This window comes from Labeo rohita, chromosome 9, assembly GCF_022985175.1.
Source record: "Labeo rohita strain BAU-BD-2019 chromosome 9, IGBB_LRoh.1.0, whole genome shotgun sequence".
NCBI classification, from domain to species: Eukaryota; Metazoa; Chordata; class Actinopteri; order Cypriniformes; family Cyprinidae; genus Labeo; species Labeo rohita.
Window position 1 is genome coordinate 33,467,554 of NC_066877.1, and position 22,935 is coordinate 33,490,488.

At 33.0% G+C, this 22,935-nt stretch overlaps 1 protein-coding gene across 3 annotated transcripts in view; it reads left to right on the plus strand.

Moving 5' to 3' along the window:
- Positions 1-22,935, plus strand: part of fign (fidgetin) — a 169,729-nt gene that overhangs the window by 24,518 nt on the left and 122,276 nt on the right. For all 3 annotated transcript variants that reach the window (XR_007828420.1, XR_007828421.1, XM_051119197.1), the window contains exon 2: positions 7,467-7,648. The gene's annotated coding sequence lies outside the window, so the exon portion shown is untranslated. The remainder of the gene's footprint in view (positions 1-7,466; positions 7,649-22,935) is intronic.

Here is a 22,935-nt window from a genome sequence, read left to right on the forward strand (position 1 = left end):
ATCTAGCGTATTCATCATTCTGATTTTCATATTTGTAATCATATTTTCATATTAGAAATCTATTGCCCTATCACTCTTTATCGATCTGTCTATCCACCCATCCAATTTTCATATCACTCGTTCTATCATTTTATCTATCTATCCATCCATCCATCCATCCATCTATCTTCATATCTGGAATCATATTTTGATATGAATACATTTATTGTTCTATCACTCATTCTATCGTTTTATCCATCCATCCATCCATCCAATTTTCATATTTGTAATAATATTTTGATATTATAAATCTATCGTTCTATCATCCATCCAATTTTCATATCTGTAATCATCTTTTGATATTATAAATTTAATCTATCATTCTATCCATCATTTTTTTTCCATCCATCCACCCTATTTTAAATCATATTTGGATATAAAGCATCTAATCTATTGTCTAATTTATTGTTCTGTCTCTCCTTCATTTTATCATTCTGTCTATTGTTTGTTCTGTCATTCTATCTATTCTATAAATCAAATGTGTATTATCAAGCAAAAACAATAAGATGTTCAACCAGTACCATAAAAGGTCACAGAACTCATTAAACCATTAACGGTGATCATTACGAAACTGGTTTTTGTTAGTTAAAAATTTTACATAAGACAGGGTAGAAAGTGATATTAAATAAAAACATAAAAATGAATCATCTATTACAAAACCAATATTCCCAAGAAAACACAACTTGTTTGTGATATTTTGATAAAACTCACTAATATGATTTCTCAACTTAATTCCATTTTTATTCCATATATTAAGACATGTAGGCATAAAAATGTACTGCATTGTGTTTATGACCTGAATACTGTATTTTGTCCACTTTAAACACAATTTCTCTGTTTTCTCTCTTACCAAGTGAAGAATAAAGTGCTTTGATGAGCTCAGGACGTGTGTCAAAGAAAGTAACAGTAATGAAATAATAATATTAACAAAAATGTCAAAAAGAAAACAAAGAGAGCAATTGAAAGAGAGAAAGTGAGAATAAAAAAAACTCTTGGCAGATAAATTCACAGAGCTTAAGGGTATATGATTAACCAACCTCTCCGTTCTGTGAGAGTCCCAGGAGAGACGCAGAGCCTTACAGGAGTCGGAGGAGGTGCCGTAAGAAGCCTGTGTAGTTGGAAGAACAAGCAAGGTTAATGAGTAGAAGTAAAAAGAGCAGAACTGACATTAGTTTAAAACAAAGAGTAGAAAGAACAGAGTACGTTTGCAGAAGATGAGCGCTCGCTAGTCCTGTCGCATCAGAAATAGACACAGCTCATTCTCTTTGATTCAACTCCCTCACGACAGTTTTAGCCGCTGCGGTTTTAGAAGTTTAAGCAAGATGCTTCTGTTTTGGTTTTTTTTTTTTTTTTTTTTTTTTTTTTTTTTTTTTTGCTGTTTTTGACATCTGATGTTTGTATGATGAATCTTTAATTGCTGTTTAATGTAATTGTGTTTGGAATGCAAATCAAATGAGCGGCGCTGAAGATGGAAAGGCTTTTGTTATTAAGTTAGCTTGTCAAAGCCAACATACTGTTATTTTGTTGAAACATATTCATCCGAGACTCTACATTTCCCTCTAAGTCTTTTAAGATGACTTGATGTGCTGTTTGTTTTCTAACTAATTAGACTTCTGTCAATCATGCTGCCTGTACGTTTGGCAACCTCTTAGCAACACCCTAGTAACGACCCTGAACACAACAGCAACACACTGGAATTTGCTCTATCTGTCTATCTATCTGTCGATCTATCCGTCTATCTGTCCGTCTATCTGTCCATCTGTCTTTTTATCATCATATCATTCTATCATTTTGACTTTTATCGTTCTAACGTTCTAGCATTCTATCTATCTATCTATCTATCTATCTATCTATCTATCTATCTATCTATCTATCTATCTGTTGTTCTATCTATCTATCTAGCGTTCTATCTATCATTCTATCTATCTATCTATTTATCTATCTATCTGTCTATCGTTCTAACATTCCATCTATCTATGTAGCATTCTAGCGTTTTAGAGTTCTGTCGTTCTATCGTTTTATCTGTCGCTCTATCGTTCTATCAGTCTTTCATTCTATCTTTCTATCTATCTGTATCTGTCTATCATCATATCGTAGTATCATTTTCACTTTTATTGTAATAACATTCCATCTATCTATCTATCTATCTATCTATCTGTCTATCTAGCGTTCTATCTATCATTCTATCTATCTATCTATCTATCTATCGTTCTAACATTCCATCTGTCTGTCTATCTATCTATCTATCGTTCTGTCGTTCTATCGTTTTATCTGTCGCTCTATCGTTCTATCTATCTTTCATTCTATCTTTCTATCTATCTGTATCTTTCTATCATCATATCGTAGTATCATTTTCACTTTTATTGTTCTAACATTCCATCTATCTATCTATTGTTCTATCTATCTATCTAGCATTCTATCTATCATTCTATCTATCTATCTATCTATCGTTCTAACATTCCATCTGTCTGTCTATCTATCTATCTATCTATCTATCTATCGTTCTATCGTTCTATCGTTCTGTCGTTCTGTCGTTCTATCGTTTTATCTGTCGCTCTATCGTTCTATCTTTCATTCTATCTATCTTTCTATCTGTATCTGTCTATCATCATATCGTAGTATCATTTTCACTTTTATTGTTCTAACATTCCATCTGTCTATCTGTCTATCTATCTATTGTTCTATCTAGCTATCTAGCGTTCTATCATTCTTTCAATCTATCTATCTATCTATCTATCTATCTATCTATCTATCTATCTGTATCTGTCTTTTATCATATCGTTCTATCATTTTGACTTTTATCGTTCTAACATTCCATTTATCTAACATTCCATTTATCTATCTGTCTATCTAGCTATCTATCTATCTATCATTCTATCTATCTATCTATCCTTCTATTGTGCTATCTATCGTTCTATCATTCTATCATTCTTTCTATCATTCTATCGCTTTACCTCTCATTCTGAAGCAAGTGGTGCTTGTCTTGATAACCCCTACACCAGTGGTTCCCAACCACGTTCCTGGAGGCCCCCCAACACTGCATGTTTTCCATGTCTCCTTAATCAAACACACCTGATTCAGATCATCAGCTCATTAGTAGAGACTCCATAACCTGAAATGGGTGTGTCAGACAAAGGAGAGATACAAAATATGCAGTGTTAGGTGGCCTCCAGGAACGTGGTTGGGAACCACTGCCCTACACAATAAAGGTGCTTCACGATGCTATAGAAGAACCTTTTTTGTTTAAATGAAAAAAAATCTTTAACATCTGAAGAACCTTTCTATTTCACAAAAGTTTATTTGGGGCGAAAGAAGGCTCTTTAGATTATAAAAAGGTAAGAAAGAGATGGTTCTTTAAAAAAACTTTGACTGAATGGTTCTTTGTGGAACCAAAAATGGTTCTTCTATGGCATCGCACCTTTATTTTTAAGAGTGTATATTGATTTTGACACCTCTAGTGTCACCAAACAGAAAATGACACCAAAAATAACAACTGTTTTTGAACAGGTTTCCTTGTCTGTCTGTCATTTGTTGGACAAACAGATTTTCCTGCCTCAAAAAGACACCAATCTCTAGCTGAAATAAAGCAGTAAAGACCAAGTGTTTACGCTTTTCAGTATCGACCTGCGAGTGACTCGCTCATAGTTCACCCTGCAAAAAAATGACATGCATCACTTTTACACGCAATTTCACATCAAAGCACACACTTGCGTACGTCCACACGTATAGTCTAGCGTTTTATGATTTAATGTCACGTCTATTTTCATATGATGATTGGCTGGTGGCTCTTCCGCTCTTTTCCTCCTTTAACCGTGATTATACAGCACATATCCGGACGGCTTGTGTGTCAACCCGCATCTTAACCACGGCTGACAAAAAGTGCGCCGCGCAGCTCATCTTCACTGAAGCAGAACTAAAATCTGGAAGTAATCAGCTAGCGGGGGAACATGAGAAATTCTCCTGAAAACACTTTAGCGCGGCTGGAACCCACTGCTCCTCAAGATTGGATTCAGGTATCTAATCCCAGCCGGCAGCTGCACCCTCCCCCGCACCGCTCCGTCCCTCCGTCACCTCTCCATCTCCCTCCCTCTCTCTCTCTGTGACTATAGAGTGCTGTACGACCATAGAGACCACAAACACTCACACCTGATGGGTGCTATATAAAATAAAAACCGGTCATTATTAGATTGTGTGATGTCAGCATTATCATATTTATGAAACAAGCATGTATAGGCCACCACAATGATGCTGTATGTGTGTTGTGAAGCAGCTAGCTAACATAACTAGTAGGGTGAAAAATAATTATTGTCAACTATTGCTCTTGACATTGTAATAATGATTATTAACGTCGATTAATATTATAACATAAAAGTTTCGTGTTTGGTGAAAATTTCATGTCTCATAATCCGGGTGCACAAACAAACGTGTCGGTCCATGATGTTCGTATGGAAGCACGTTTCCGTCACTGAATTAAAAAAAAAAGTAATTGCGACTTTTATTTTACAATTCTGACTTTTTTCTCAGAGATATAAACAGAGATATATAAACTCGCAGATCAAAGAAAGGAAGTTAATTGCAAGATATAAACTCACAATTGTGACTTTTTTCTCAGAACTGTGGGATATAAACTCGCAGTTCTGAAATTAAATCAGAATTGCATGATATAAACTCACAATTGTGACTTTTTAGTTTTTCTTTATCTCGCAATTATAACTTTTTTATCAAAATTCTGAGTTTGTCGCAATTCTGACTTTATAACACACAATTGCGAGTTAAATCAGAATTGTAAGATATAAGCTCGCAATTCTCATAAAAAAGTCAATTCTAAGAACATATCTTTTTTTTCCCCTCAAAATTGGACTGTATAACTCGCAATTGGACTTATCTCACAATTCTAAAAAAAAAAAAAGTATTTCTTTATTTCTCACAACTGTGAGTTTATATCATGCAATTCTGAGAAAAAAGTCAGAATTGTTACTTTATATCTTGCAATTTTTACTTTATTCCTGACTAGAATTCTCAAAAAAAGTGTCAATTCTAAGAACATTGCTTTTTTCCCCCTCAAAATTGGACTTATCTCAAAATTATGAGAAAAAAAGTCAGAATTGTGAGAGAGAAACTCACAATTGCAAAAAAAACTAAAACTAAAAATAATACAAATTATTTATTTTTTCTTGTAACTGTGAGTTTATACCACGGAATTCTGAAAAAAAGTCACAACTGTTACTTTATATCTCGCAATTCTTTCTTTATTTTTGACTAGAATAAAAAAAAGTGTAAATTCTAAAAATATATAATTTTTCCCCTCAAAATTGTACTTTGTAACTCGCAATTGGACTTATCTCACAATAATGAGGAAAAAAAGTCAGAATTGCGAGAGATTAAACTTGCAATTCCGATTTAAAAAAAAAAGTGTGTAAATTCTGAGAATTTAAATTCTAAAACATTTTTTTTCCCCTCAAAATCAGACTTTATAATTCACAATTCTGAGAAAAAAAAGGCAGAATTGTGAGATATAAACAAAGAAAACATTTTTCAAGTTTGTATCATGCAGTTGTGAGAAAAAAAGTCAAAATTGTGAGATAAAAAGTTGCAGTTACCCTTTTTAAATATTTTACTCTGTGGTGGAAATGGGCTTCCATACGTTAGTCTAGTCTAGCGCAAGTTATGCAAAAACTCCCATTCTGATCACTGAAGTTGCAAAATGAGTTTTTTTTTACATCTTTTCTGCACTCCGTTGTTTATGATGAAAGAATTCGCAAGCGCACAGATTTCAGTAAGTCAGCATGTGCACTCAAAACTCACAATGACTAATCTAAACTCGATTATGAATACGATTGGCCATCGTATTCATAAGCGTGAATGGTTAAAATGCTTATTGCACAAAAAAACAACACTTAAAAAGCAATCTGAGGCATCATGCGCATATTTAACAGGGTGTCTACAATACAACAGCTAAATCCTGTCTTCACTGGATGCGACAAAGTGACTGCTGCAAATCTTTTGAACTTTGTCAGTATGTCAGAAAATAGAATAAAGCAGCAGTTCACTGTCAGGAATTTGCCATGTATGTCGTAATTCTATAGTAGAATTCTATAGTAGAGTTCTATAGTATTTTGCCGCACCGCAAATATAAGTAAATGTAAGTCCATAAATTGACAATTAATTTCCACATCATATTTTAATCGCAACAGCCATTATAGATTTAATTTAATTCTGCAGTGGCAATTTTTCCCCTTTTATCTTGAAATTTTGGGGCATTTTTGTTCATTTCGGTGGCATTTTTGCCACAAGCCCTCATCAATTTCCCACCCTAGTATGTGGCATGACAATAGCTCAGTTGTTGTCATCTCAATTGCAGTGCAGATTGTTCAGCTGCTTTTGAACAAGAAATGGTACACTGAAATAAATAAATAAATAAATTGGTGTAGAAACACTTCACAAGTAATTACAAATAAATGACAGTGTATAGCATGACAATACTTGCTGCTTACTGCTGTGTTGCATTGGACAGTCTGATTCACTTAAATGAAATGGTTCGTTCAAATGGTTCATTTGCAATGACCCTGTTCAAAAATCATTTAAAGAGTCCATGCATGGCATTTTAGGTTTTGTTTGTGGTGTCAAAATATGAATGCATAAGCTGACATACTGTAGGTTTTTTGTTCTAGTTTTATTTTATTTGGCTTAATGTCATCACCCTTATTTTAACAGCACTGATTGCATTAATGAATAGAGTGCTGCAGGGATGATGTATTTTTGTAGGACAAAACTCAGAAATTAGTTCACATTTTAGCACTTATGTTTCCATCGTCCTAAAAATCAGTGGGTTGTTTTAATGATTTTGATTAAATTCCTTAAATAAAGTTTGTAGTTTTAACTTCTGCCAGTTGTATTTAAGCTTCAGTGTTATTTTCTGCAAAAAACTGTAATGCTCATATATTTAAAAATATAATTTCCCCTTAAATAGCCTAAATTTACCACTTCGGGTTCTAAGCAAATTAGTACTGATCACAGTAAGTTGTGAATGTTGACTGCAGTTGTTCAAGTTTTCCATGCATTATATAGAATTTTAATAAAGAATAGTGAATTATTATGTAGCTAGTATATGAGATGACTAATTTGTGACCGAAGTGCATTTGAATGTGGCAGCACAAGAATGATAAATATACTTCAAGCTTGAATTACACACCTCATTGTGCATAAAATGTGCAGCCTACATTCATAATTATAACTTATTATGATCAATGCCTATTAGAAGCACATTACTTTAGATTTAACTGATGTGTGAATATATTGCTGTTTTAATGGACTTACGCTCTCATCCAATTAGATGTCACATTCACAACTGTGTTTTAGACAAAGAAATGCAACTACGGCTGGACTGTTGATTTAACCACTGTGTATTTTTCATGCTTTTCCTTCAGATTCTCATGTGATTGTCCTTTATGCTCGCTGACACTGAATTCAGTCATCAATGATGCTGCACCGTGGAAGTGTTTGGAAAATTCATAGCAAAGATGGAAAATGGAGTCGGTCTGCTGTTCTTAAACACTCGGGCTGTTGATCTTAGAAGCTTTCATGATCTGACCAGGTCACATTCCTGCAGGTAATGGAGTTTAGACTGTGGGTGTGTGTGTGTATGTGTGTTTTAATGGGTATCAAAGGAAACCTGGATAAACTCACACACAACAGACACATGCCATTGAGGGAATGAAGCTGTTTGAAAGATACTGTCACACACACTCCTCAAATCAACAGAGAAACACAGTACAGCATTTGTGGCATAATGTCAATTACTACAGAAAATGGTTTTGACTTGTGTCAAAATCACAGTTACAGTATTTCTCTTACAGAAGTGCATACTGTTTAAAAAATTTAAACACAAGCTTTTCAAAAAAAAAAATTCTATGCATTCACTTACTGATTTGTTTTATCTAAGTTTTGCACACTTACATGATTTATGTTTGTAATGCATAATAATAAGTATAATGTTTGTGTTTTAACAGTAATACAAACTTCGCATTATTGCTTTGAAACCCTTCAGCACTCTGGCTTGGTTCACTTTCATTGCTAGTATGTTATTGTTTGATTTTGAAGGTGATGGACAAGTTAAAATTGCTTTCTGTGCTATAAGCCTCTCAAATGCTGTCAAAGGAGCACAACTTACAATGCATCCAGAACGTTTTAAAACAAATGTGTGCAATGATTTTATTCAATTCTTGTTTCTGTTTGGTTGAAACACACTTTTCAAGGGCATTGGTTAGTGTTTTTATTGTTAACTAAATCTAAAACAAAATAAATTTTGTTAATTGAAATAAAGCTGAAATAAAATCAAAATATAAATGTTAGGTGAAAATTTTTAAACAAAAATTAGAAAAGTTGCAGAGGCAAATAAGTAGGATCAGCTGAAGTGCTATTTACTAAAACAAAACTAAAACTAATATGGAATTCAAAACAAACAAAAAAAAGAAGCTAATTTGAAATATGAATTAAATGCTGTAATAGTTATATAAATAATGCTAAAGTAACACTGTAATTGATTTAATTTTCTGTGCCACACAGCTTTGAAGTAGTTCCAGGTTTATATTATGGTTTAAAGTTCAATATACCACTAGGCACTTTCGAATTGATTTACTATTACTAATCTCTACTCTTAGTACTACTCTTACTCAGTGTTTTAGCCCCAGATTCTGCATTGCATCACTTTGTTTTTTTTTTTAAAGTTTAAGTTAAAAAAAATTTAAGTTTTAAGTTAAATATCCATGTAAGATTTTGAATGTAAAAAAGAAACCTGTTGCATGTTTGTGAAAATTTGAGGGAGTTTTAGTAGCTTGATTATAATCTCTTTCATATGTGACCCTGGACCACAAAACCTTAAGGGGTCATTGGATGCAAAGTTCACTTTTACATGTTGTTTGAACATTAATGTGTGTTGGCAGTGTATGTACAAATCTACCCAACAAAACTCAACAAAAATCCATGCAGTGGTTTTTAATTGATCTGTAAAAATAATATCCCCTTTTTCACATCAAGCCATTCTCAGATGCCTCTTGTGGCGTCACACCAACAGAGGCCGGTCCCACAATAGTTGATTGACATGAGTGTCTTCGCTCAGATCAGCTGTAACAGTCCAATCTTCATTGTTTCGATGTCGGAGCAGGGATGTAAGTTAGACAAGAATATCTCAGATTGAGCGGTTGAGGTGTTGTGTTGCTGGATGTAATAATGAACATAGTGGTCGTCATTTACTCCCGACATCTGAGCCGCTGAAGATGCAGTGGATTACGTTTGTTTGTGAAAGGAATGCGCCTCCCGATCTACATAAATGCATCTATGTTCGTGCAAATCATTCGTGATCCAGCTTCACCTACAGCAGAAGTGAGTATAAGGGTTTTTTTATGAATCTCTGCAATCGCTTTTCCAAATAACGGTTAGCGTTTGCTAATAACAAGTTTAGCGGCTAAACACACTAAATGCGGCTAAAGTAAACAGACTTGTCACTCCACAGAGAGAAGAGAGGGGCGGGGCGAGCAGAGCTCATTTGCATTTAAAGGAACAATCCCTCAGAATGAGATGATTTTTGCAGAGCTGATTTTGGCAAGGTAAAAAGGGTGTTGTTTTACAAAACCATTAAGAATTTTTAACCAAAGTATATTATAGATTTTTCATTAAGACCCTAAAGAATCATATCAACTTGTGGAAAATGGGCATCCGATGACCCCTTTAAGAAGCATGGGTATATTTGTAGCAATAGCCAACTATATATTGTATGGGTCAAAATGATCAATTTTTATTTTATGCCAAAAATCATTTGGGTATTAAGTAAAGATCATGTTCCATGAAGATATTTTGTAAATGTCCTACTGTGAACATATCAAAACTTAATTATTGATTAGTAAAATGCATTGCTTAGAACTTAATTTGGGCAACTTTAAAGGTAATTTTCTCAATATTTCGATTTTTTTTTTTTTTTTTGCACCCTCAGATTCCAGATTTTAAACGGTTGTGTCTCTGCAAAATATTGTCCTTTCCTAACAAACCATACATCAATGGAAAACTATTTATTCAACTTTCAATTGTTCAACTGTTCAGTTTCAAAAAATTGACCCTTATGACTGATTTTGTGGTCCAGGGTCACATGTTATGGTCTTTCTGAAGGGTTGAAATAATCTCAGTGAACCCTTGTGACAACAGCAGCATTTACACACTGTCCTGAATTTGAGGATGTAGAATTTCAATTTAAATTTAGATTTAAAGAAGTAGAAGCGAAATTTAAATTAACTAATTTTAAACTAAAACAGTTTCAAGAGAAACTCTGAATGATTATAGTAGAAGAAGGAACACATCATCCTGAAGTCTTAATTTAATCTCATTGCAGTCTAAGCGAAACAATTGAGACAAGCCCTGGTTTGTGATTTTTCTATGGGTAGGTATAGCTAAACATCTGCCCGGCTGATGTCTCACAGACCGTGTATCCCACGTCTCTGTGCTCTTGGTTCTGTGTGTCAGTCTCTCTGAGTAAAAGCAGATAACTGTCAGTTTCAGCAAGGCTTCACAAAGCCAGTGGCACTCAGTACAGAGACACACACATTCTTCAACCACTGCAGTCTGACACTGGGAGGCCTGTAGGTTCACACACACACACACACACACACATACCAGGAGTGGGCAAAACCCAGAATTTAAGAACTGGCTGCTTTTGAATTCATGAGTGTGATTTTGAATTGAATTGACCATATTATACAGCATGAATTGATATTTGAATGGGATTAGAATGACGGAAAGAGGAATATATTATTTTGCAATTTAAATCTGGCTCCATTTTGAAGATTGTGAGAGAATTTAGAGCATTCTAGGCAATAAAGTGTCCCTCATGGTGCAAAATATTAAAAAAAAGTCTCTTAAGTCTTTTAAAAAAATAAGGGATTTTATTACAATTTAAAATACCTGTTGTCTATTTGAATACATGTAAGATGTAATGCATAACTGTGATGCAAAGCTGAATTTTCAGCATCATTATTCCAGTCTTTGGTGTCAAGTGGTCCTTTTTATTAGAAATATCATTCTAACTTGCTGATTTGCTGCTCAAGAAACATTTTTTTATTATCACTGTTGAAAACAGTCGTGCTGCTTCGTATTTTTGTCGAAACTGTGATACATTTTATTGTTTAGGATTCTTTAATGAATAAAACATTGTAACAGATATTTTAATGTCACTTTTGAACAATTTAATACATGCTTGTTAAATAAAAGTGTTTAAAAAAACTACTGAGCCCAAACTTTTGAACAATAGTGCATATATTATTATGGCTTTCAAGTTAAAGTGTTAATTTAGTGGAATTAATTATGGACAAGTCTGTTCAATGATATGGAAAACCAGCTAATAATATATTGACTTGGAAGCCACTTACATTTGTTTACTCGTCTGCCTGAGTAATGTACATATTAATGTATAAATAATTGTCTTAATTTGTGGACATTTTTAGTGTATGTATTTTAATTGCGACTAATTTGGGTATTCAAAGCATGTAATTTATTCAATTAAAAAACATAATTGCTGGCTTTTCAGACACTGTTATCATCTAATGTTTCTGGAGATAGCCCATATGTGTATGATGAATTGTTTATGCGTAATTCCTACTGAAAAATTAACTGTTTAATTAAAAAACTACACATTTTTAGTGTTTTGCATATTGTTTATTGACTCAGAAATTAAACGGGAATTTAAAAGACGTTCTCAATTGAGTTGTAAATAGCTCACGACCCGTCACACGCGCGCTCACACTCACACTGAGCCATTTAATGCCATCAGATGGTGTGTTAAGTGAGCCTGTGCTAATCACACACGGCTGGCATACAAGGCGCCGCGTCTATGCTGAGAGACATACTGCTGCTGATGTTACTGCCAACCGCTTGCTCTCTCTCTGCTTCTCTCTCTCTATTCTCCTGATTTTCCCAAGGGACGCCCTGCTGAGAAAACCACGGGGCAGCAGAAATGTGCAAAAGCAGCTCTCTCTCTCTTTCTCTCTGGCTGGAGCCCCATCAACCTCCCTCTCTTTCCTGGAGGAGGTCAGACACGACCATCAGCAACAGATCTTCAGTCTCCCACATTCACAACACCAAATCAGTCATTTAGTTGTTCTTTACAACACACAAGCCAGGTTTACATCATTTAAACATTTCCTCCTTCACTTCGAGGTATGACATCTGACATTATAAGACAATCAAAATCTCTTCTCCTTTCAAATCTCTTCCTCCGTCCTTCAAGGCTGCATGTAAGGTTGGATGTGCATGTAATATTAGCAGTTTTTAACATTACTATTAATCTGAAATGTTTCTTTAGCGGAAAATCAGCATATTAGACTGATTTCTGATTAATCATGTGACACTGAGGCCTGGAGTAATGATACTGAAAATTCAGCTTTGCAACATATTTAAATAGACAACACTTATTTTAAATTGCAATAATATTTCACAATATTAGTGTTTTGTTTTTTTTTTAAGAATTTTTATCAAATAAATGCAGTGAACATAAGAGCATATGCACATAAAGCAAATTTTGTGAGTAATTTAACTGGCAAAACATGTAATGATGTCAATTAAAATGAAAAATAAAATTTGTTTTATTAAAATTATGAAGTTTTATTTCATTGCAGTTCCCTCTCGTTTAAAATGGAATTGTGCATATTGTATACTGGCTCAATTCAAATTACAGATAAGATAAGATAAGATAAGATAAAATAAAATAAAATAAAAATATGCAATTAATTGTGACTAACTGGCAGAGCATGTAATGATGTCAATTAAAATATGAAATTGGTTCACAGCCCTTATATATTATTTATATTAATTGCATTTATGTTTATATAAATACAAATTATTGGTGGCATTTTTGATTATTACTATTGTCTAATGTTTCTGGAAGTACCAATATGTGTATGATAAAAATGTAATTCATACTGAAACGTGAATTTATTAAAATGACGAACAGTTTTATTTAATTGCAGTTCGCTTTCTCATGTTTAAAATGGAATTGTCCATATTGTGTCCTGGCTTAATTCAAAGTACAGAATAAAATACAATAAAATTAAATTAAATTAAATAATTGTGACTAATTTAACTGCCAAAGCATGTAATGATATTAAAGTATGTAGTTCACAGCCCTTATATATGTATATTAATTGTATTTATGTATTTATTTATTTAAATATAAATTATTGGTGGGATTTCAGATATTACTATCATCTAATGTTTCTGGAACTACCCATATGTTTATAAAATTATGCCATTTTATTTCATTGCAATTCTCTCTTGTTTAAAATGGAATTGTGCATATTGTTTACTGGCTCAATTCAAATTACAGACTCACAAATAAACTAAACTAAACTAAACTAAACTAAAACTAAAATAAAATATTATTAGATTAGATTAACCTGGCACAGGCAGTTGCAAATGCAAATTTAAAAGAAACTAAAATTTCAAACAATCAAATGCATCCGAGTCATCTGTTTTAAGAGTGTTGCATGGAAGCATTGCAGTATTTGCATTATCGCAAACATGATTTAGTCTGTAAATAATCATGTTTCTTTTTTGCTAACTGGCAGCGAAGAAGCTTCTGGAAGCGGGCCAGGTCCTGTTCTCAGTCCAAATCAAATGTTATTGTCCTGTATTGTTAGCAGAAGATATCTCGCTTTTGTGTAGCATGTTTAATTCCCGGCTAATTACCGTCTGCGTGCGAAGACCCGCACTCAGAGGAATAGACAAAAGATTCATGTTTTTAACTGGTGCCACACAGAAACGACTAGCTTTTGGCAGAATACCATGCAGAATCATGTGAAAACAAACCACTGCATGTGTGATGGTGAAAATGATTAGCTATTTAAAGACAAAAGCATTATCAAATGTGTCTGATCTGAGATATTAGCCTCTGCAATACGCCACAAGAGCAGCTTAACATTCCCTTTGGCCGGGATTGCCGTCGCAGGCTTAGGTTTGCTGTCAGCGAGACTAGAGGTGAACCTCGCCAATAAATATGTATGTGAGTTTGGAATCCAGCGCTCACTGAGGTCATTCGGGCCCTTGTTCCTCTTTGCTCTCTTTGACAGCTAAGTACATATGCTAACGCTATTTATAGGCCTCCTCTCTGCCACCGCCTCACAAACAGCAGGTAAAGGAAGAGGATTAATTGCTAATTTATCACAAATCTTTCGATAAGAGCAGTCAGGAGGGCTAGTTTAATAGTAATCTTGCTGCAATGCTGGAAGCTTCTCTGCAGCGTTAACTTCCCGAGCTACTCATACTGTAATTAATCTACAGACAAGCTGCTGCTCTTTGAGAAAACATTAAAGTAAACAGAACAAAAATAGCTAACTACTTTCTCTAATTTATTCTAGATGACAATACCTGTTCAACACGGAAGCTTATTAAAGGTAATTGCAAGTTTATAGCTCAGGATTCTAACTTTCTTGGAACTTTCTTGGAATTCTGAGTCACAATTATGACTTTTTTCTTGGAATTCTGAGTTTACATCTCATGGGGCTGTGCAAAAAATCGGATGTGATTATCATGCACATCTCATTAGTAATGCCGGTTCTGTGATTAGTCATAAATATCATGTGCTGTCAGAGGGAGCGGCATTTACTACACAGAGCCGTAGTTCACTGACAAGCTACGCAACATCACGTTCATTATTGGAGGCGTTACATATCCAATGATGAACGCGATATTACGACTAATCACAGAACCGGCATTACTGACGAGATGTGCATGATAATCGCATGAGTTCATATGTCATAATTATAGTTGGTTTTTTTGGAATTATGCTTTTATATCTCACGATTGAGACTTTTTTTCTTAGAATTCGGAGTTTACGTCTCACAAAGACTTTTTTTTTCTTGGGATTCTGAGTTTATATCTCACAATTCTAAATTTTTTTTTTGAATTCTGAATTTACGTCTCAGTTATGAGTCTATTTCACGTTAAAAACACAAGTTTACATCTCACAATTAATTTTCCTGGAATTCAGAGTTTACATCTCGGAATTGCGACTTTTTTCTTAGAATTCTGAGTTTACATCTTGCAGTTGTGACTTTTTTCTTGAAATTTTGCATTTACATCTCACAATTATGTTTTTTTTTTCTCTCAGAGTTCTGAGTTTATATCTCACGATTGTGACTCTTTTCTTGAAATTCTGTGTTTACATCTCGGAATTTAGACTTCTTTTCTTGGAATTCTGAGTTTACATCTCGGAATTGCAACTTTTTCTTGGAATTCTGAGTTAACATCTTACAATTATGTTTTTTTTTCTCTCAGAGTTCTGAGTTTATATCTCACAGTTGTGCCTTTTTCTTGGAATTCTGAGTTTACACCTCACAGTTATGGCTTTTTCAAATATCAGTGAATAGTGGTCAGTGAATAGTTTCTTCAAATGAACCAAAAGAAATCAAATGAATCACTGAATTGTTTCTTTGATGGTTGAATAGTTATTTAGATCAGTGAATCGTTATTGATATGAACAAATGGGTTTTAGCATTTATGCTGGGGTTTAACTTTAACATTAGCATTTGTGTTACTTTAAATAACATAATATGTAAAATCTAATTACATTTTTGAAGCAGAAAGACTGAAATAGTGTATTCTATTTCATACTCTAGTAATGTTTGTTTTATTTACTTCCATTTTTTTTTTTTTAAGCGCAGATGGCTTTTATTCAACAGAAACAATTCAGCAAAGCATGACTAGATGTTGTTGCATTAGCTAAACTGAGGAATATTTTAGGGTTCATATATTTTCAGGTGCGTGCGGTGCCATGGCTTCAGGGTTCAGGGTTTCAGACGTGTCATTTCCCAGCACGTCGCTGGAACCGCTGTCATTTATAAACACGCGTGTTATTGAGCCACCGCGTGCTAGCTAACGTGTCCTCGTTGCGCTGACATCAAGGCCCTGAATCGCCCCTCCCATAGCCAATACTGCAACTCATTATCACAAACTGTCCTACAGAGCTTTCTCTCTCTCCATTTCTTTCTTCTCTTTCTTCACGTCTATGATGGAGAGCATAGCAGACGGTTATAAAGATGTGGAAACTAGAGGAGGTGAATGGACTCGATCTTCTTCTGGAGCTGTTTAGAGCTCTGGAAACAAGGTGAAACGTCCAGCCGCCGTCCAGTGAGATATTTATTATAGGCAGCTCTGGGAAAGCATTAAAAGTGTTGGATCTGAAGTTGTGACAGTTCAAGGGAACCCTGGAGTGTTAACATATTCAAAATGGGCCATGACAAGGTCAGGCCTACGATATGTTGTCAGTCCAATCCCGCTGTACAGGACTACTGCACATTTTATTTGATTCTATCATGACACTGTGGCTTTCATTTCATCTATTTCTTTCTGTGATAGATTCAGTGAAGCTTTACAGACACGTTGCCAGTGCATCAGCTTTACATATACATGCAGACAGTCACTTTTATGCATACACAACAAGGACAGCAGTAGCAGCTCTAGTGGTGCCAATGTAAAACTACTTATTAACAAAACTTAGATGGACTTCAGAAATTATGCAAGTAGACTTCTGCCAGGCCAAAAAAAGGCCATTTTGAGATTAACAGCATCAGTTTATTATACATTAGCAGTCTATTGTGGATGGATTTCTGCGCAATTTCTGTTTTTTACATATTTTTAGGGAATTTCATTTTTTAAATTGTATTTTTACTACATTTTGTTGTGCTATTCAAAAGAATAACACAGAACAGTGCAGAACTATTACAACTTTCCCACCCCAACATATATAAAAATTAAGTAAAATAATATCTAAATAAATACAAATTAATAATAATAAACACAAGAAAATATGTTTTCATTTTAATTACAATATACATATACTTCTTAATAGCGATAATTCATTTTAAAGCTTATCACGTGTACATATATGATTAAAAAATAAATAACACACTTTAATAATGTGGAATTTTCAGTAAAAAAATAAAAATAAATAAATAATAAATAATAATAATAAACATGCCAGTAATTTTGCTGTTTATTATTTATTTTAAATTGCCTTTAGTTTTTAAATGAATAAAAACAGATAATAATAATAATAATAATAATAATAATAAAACATAAGAAAATATAGCACTAATTATTTTCAATGCCTATATCACATGTACATATACGATTACATATAAATAATATGATTTAATTAATTAAATATTCAGGTCAACCAATATGTTTTTTTAAATAAATAAATAAATGCAATTAGTTAATTTAAATTAATTAATTTGATTGCATTAATTTTATGCACATCTTAAATAAATAAAATAAAGAAAATTAATAAACTAAAAAATAAAATCTAAAAAAATGTATAATCTTAACTTTATATATATATATATATATATAAACCCACTTTTTTTGTTTGTTTATTTATTTTGCTGTTTATATATTTATTTTCAATTGCCATAGATTGGTTGATATGAAGGTTTTTTTTTAATTGCAAAATTTTTTAAGACATTAATCCACTCATAATACTGTGGAAACTGTAGGAACAGAAATGCTTCACTAAAACAGGACTACAGTCAATAGTTACATTGAGCGTTGCTGATTGAATTGTTATTTGCAGTGCTTATGTTTATGGACATTTGGAACCAAGGCCGTTGGAAAAACCATCCAATCACTTATGTTTGGTTAACTAGGTGTGTCTGTTCAGCGCCATTGCTTTGTCTTTCATTCTTATTCGTCAGGAAAACGTGGCGTTCGCCTCCTGCTTGCTGATAAATCCACGGCGTCTACATCAAAGCCTCGCGATTTAGCCCGTCTTCCCTCGGCCGCCTCTCCCGCTCAGCTTAGACTTGATCTCACGGCATAATGCGTCCAGCATCCTATATATTGAGAGCTAATATTGGCTTGGGCTGGTGCTGATTGACCTGCATTCTGGAATGGCCTCTCTCTGGGCGGCTCCACCTGGGGCCTGCTGCTGTCAGAGAGGACGGCCGCCGCGCTGGATTGATGACAGTCATTCAGTGATGAAGCTGTATTCATCATCCCTGTCCAGAGCTGCACTGGCCAGATGGAGTGTGACCATCCATCCACTGCCAGGGACACATCTGTTCCTCGTGTTGCTTAGAGTACTAACAAGTCACTGGCTCCCTCAAAAGCCAGCCGATGTCAGGCTCGGAGAGAGGGGGCAGAGGGGAAGGGGAGCGGATGGGGGAGGGTGGACGCCAGGAAGAAATCCGGCCTGTTTTCTCAACGCTTTTTATCTTGCTTGAGCTCCGATTGCTCTGATTTATTGGCATGACACGAAAAGCTTTAGTATGCACATACGTTGGATTCAAAAGTTTGTGATGCTTTTAAAAGAGGTCTCCGATGCTGCATTTATTTGTTAAAAATGCTGTAAAATCAGTAATATTTTGATTTTTTTTTTTTTTTTTTTTTTTTTTTCAGTTTAAAATAGCTGTTTTCTATTGTAATATGTTGTAAAATGTAATTTATTCCTGCGATGCAAAGCTGATTTTTCAGCATAATTTCTCTAATCTTTAGTGTCACATGATCCTCCAGAAATCATTCTAATATGCTGATTTGCTGCGAAAGAAACATTTCTAATTATTATCAATGTTGGAAACAGTTGTGCTGCTTCATATTTTTGTGGGAACTATAATGCATTTTTTAATGATGCTATTAAAAATTTATATGAAATAGAATTTTTTGTAAAAATGTAATTGAATACAACTTTGCTGTATTAATATTATTTTGTTTATTTTTTTTATTTTCAGTAAATAATGCCTTTTTTATTTCTTGAGCAGCAAAACAATATATTAGAATTAAATAATGAAATAAATAACCTCATAAATGTATTGTATTTTTTATATTTAGATTTTTGTACAAAATAAACATGATTATTATATAATATTTAAGTAAATACACACAAATTATATATATATATATATATATATATATATATATATATATATATATATATATAACAGTTATCATAAATAACATAAATGTAATTTTCCCAATTTAATTATTTTGTTTACATTTTATTACATTTTTTTATTTATTCTTTATTTATTCTCTTATTTATTTCTCTTATTTATTTAATTTATTTCCATTATTTTTGTATGGAAACAAATAAACATATGATTTTATAATGTGTATATATCTATTTTTTTAATTAATTAATTAATTTATTTATTTATTTATTTTCAATAAATAATGTCTTTTTTATTTCTTGAGCAGCAAAACAAGATATTGGAATGGTTTAAATAACAACCAAATAAATAACTATAACTATATATATATATATATATATAGATAGATAGATATAGATATACACTACCGTTCAAAAGTTTGGGGTCAGTAAGACTTGTAATAGCCTTAAAGAAGTCTCTTATGCTCATCAAGGCTGCATTTATTTGATTAAAAATATAGAAAAAAACAGTAATATTGCAAAATGTTTTTACAATATAAAGTACTGTTTTTTATTTTAACATACTTTAAAATAGAATTTATTCCTGTGATGAAAAGCTGAATTTTTATCAGCTGTTACTCCAGTCTTAAGTGTCACATGATCCTTCAGAAATCATTCTAATATGCGGATTTATTATTAGAATGATCAATGTTGGATAATATCAACAGTTGTGCTGCCAAATATTTTTTGGAACCTGTGATGTTTTTTTTTTTTTTTTTTCAGGATTCTTTCATGAATAACAAGTTTAAAAAGTACAGTGTTTATTCAAAATATAAATATTTTATAACAATGTAAATTATTTATTATGAACTTTTAATAAATATTAATTTCTTAAAAAAAAAAAAAAAAAGATACAATAAAAATGTACTGACCCCAAACTTTTGAACAGTAGTGTACATATATTCATATACATATACATATAAACTATTTTATAACATTTCTGTAAACACACACACACACAATAATACAGTTGTGTTTTTGTTTTTTTATTATTATAAAATTTTATTTTTTTATTTATGCTATATTTCTGTATATAGAAAGAAATAAACATCATTTTATAATATTTAAATTATTATCAAATGATATTATTTTGTAATACATCAATAAATATTAAGAGTGGTGTGTGTGTATGTGTATATTATATATATATTATATATGTTACATTTACGTAGTAATTTCATTATTTCATTTAATACAATTTTCAGTAAATAACAAAGTAAAGATTTTTAGATTTGTTTTATTTTAAAAATGGATTTTATTTTTACATTTATTTAGATATGTTTATATTGTTTTAGGATAAAATGACTGCAATTAAGTAAACAGAATATTTATACACAATATATAGTCAAAATTCACTTCAAATATTTGCGAACAAACTGTAACTGCACTATTCATTGGCAGAATTTTTTTTTTTTTTTTTTTAAACTACAAGATTTTTACAGTACAAGTATTTACAGTATGCATATGTGCATCCTTCCCTTAATGTGTTTTGCGGTATCCGCCTTTGGAATCACTGGCGCACAATGAGGCGTTCTGGCACAGAGTCCTTTTTTTTAAGGCTGACAAGGACAAGATCAGCACTCGGAGAGACAGACAGAGCAGCGTTTTCTTCTTCTTCTTTTCTTGGCTGACAGACAGGCACCACACAAAGAGACAGCAGCAGAGCCCACCTCTAATCTCTGTCAATCTGTCTCTCTCTCTCTCTCCCGCTCTGTCTGTCTCTCTCCACTAGATACTCTACACTAATTCCCACACAGCGATTACAGTTATTATCACACCGAAGCAACACAATAAACACAGTCTGATGCTGCCACATCAAGAGACATGTTGACAGTCGGCGTAAGAGAGAGCCAGACAGAGTTTGTTTTGCTTTCTGTTTTTTTTTCTCTTCTTTTTTCCACAGAAGAGAAGGTCAAGGATTTTCTGCTTAACGATTTCAATATGCCTCTTCAGCTTTGCTCATTAGAATTCAGAGTTTTGCTGGAGGAAAAATTAAAACAAACCATTCATACCTGCATATGCTGCATCTGCTTGTTTTTACTGCAGAATTGTGGATTTTATCTATTCCTGAACGCACACGCACATATAAACACACACCATTTAGCAGACATTAACCAGTCAATGCGAAGTGCAATTCATTAATTTTACTTCCTTAATTTGAGGCTTCTAATTATTATATTTTGATTAAAGTTCATGATTTGTATCATTTTTTGAAATCGGTCGTGCAAACTAAACATATATGCAGGGGTGTGTGTTAAGTATGCAAATATGAATCTGATTTCATGTTGACTTCAGATGAAGATGAATGACGCTGTTTCTGTTTGATAAATAATGCCACTTCCTGTGCCCGTCTCTGCTCCTTTGGCACTTCAACAGGAGAACATATTCTCCATGACAAGGTTCCACACCTCCTTATACCTCTCATCTGCTTCACTCAGCTGCTGCTTGTTAAAGCAAAAAGCCACGAGTGTTTCAGTGATGTACAGCAACAGTACAGCCACTGTGATAAAATCACTGTAACATACACAATCTTGTGGCTTAATCCTTCAAAGAGGTCATCGGATGCCCATTTTCCACAAGCTGATATGATTCTTTAGGGTCTTAATGAAAAGTCTGTAACATACTTTGGTTAAAAATTCTCAACTGTAGTGTAAAACAACACCCTTTTTACCTTGCCAAAATCAGCTCTGCAAAAATCATCCCATTCTGGTCGAGGCTGCTTTAAATGCAAATGAGCTCTGCTTGCCCCGCCCCTCTCTTCTCTCTGTGGAGTGATGAGCATGTTTACTTTAGCCGCATTTGGCCGCATTTACCCGCTAAACTTGCTAACTAGCATATTATCAGGAAAGTCGATGGCAAAGAATCATAAAAAAACCTTTATACTCACTTCTGCTGTAAGTGAAGCTGGATCACGAATGATTCGCACGAACATAGATGGATATCCTGTGGATATCCCGACCACCATGTTCATTATTACATCCAGCAACACAACACCTCAATCACTCAATCGGAGATATTCTTGTCTAACTTACATCTCTGCTTCTGCATCGAAACAAAAAGGGCGGACTGTTACAGTTTTTGAAAAAGGGAATATTATTTTTACAGATTAAAAACCACTGCATGGATTTTTATCATTATAGGGTAGATTTGTACATACACTGCCAACACACATCAATGTTTAAACAACATGTAAAAGTGAACTTAGCATCCGATGACCCCTCAAAAAAAACAGCACCAATACAATATATAGTATGTATACCGTATATACTACCAGTGTATATATATACATACACACATATATATATATATATATATAGTTCCAAATCAAATAAAATACAATAAAAGTCTTTAGTCACTGAAAATAAGTTCCAAGTAAGTACAGATTCCAAGTACAGATTTGGAACAATGTAAAATAAAATAAAATAAAATAAAATAAAATAAAATAAAATAAAATAAAATAAAATAAAATAAAATAAAATAAAATAAAATAAAATAAGAAAAAAAGAAAAAAAAGAAATATTTTGTTTTATTTTTTTTTTTTCCAAATCTGTACTTACTTGGAACTGATTTTCAGTGACTAAAGACATTTGATTTGATTTGATATTGTTTCAGATCTGTACTCAGTTCATTGAGCAATGATTTTAAATGTTTTTAATTAATTAAATAATAATTTGTGATGTTGATTGATTGACTGATTCATTCATTCATTCATTTATTAAAAATCAGTCAATCAATCAATCAATCAATCAATCAATCAAGGGATATTGTTCCAAATCTGTAGTCACTTATTTGTCCTGATTATCACTAAATGACTTTAATGTTTTTGTTGTTGTTGTTTTTTTAAATACGTTTAATTATAAATTATTATTAATGTTAATAATAAACTTATCAGAATTTTCCTGCAAGTAATATAGTCTTAAATGTAATCTGTTTAT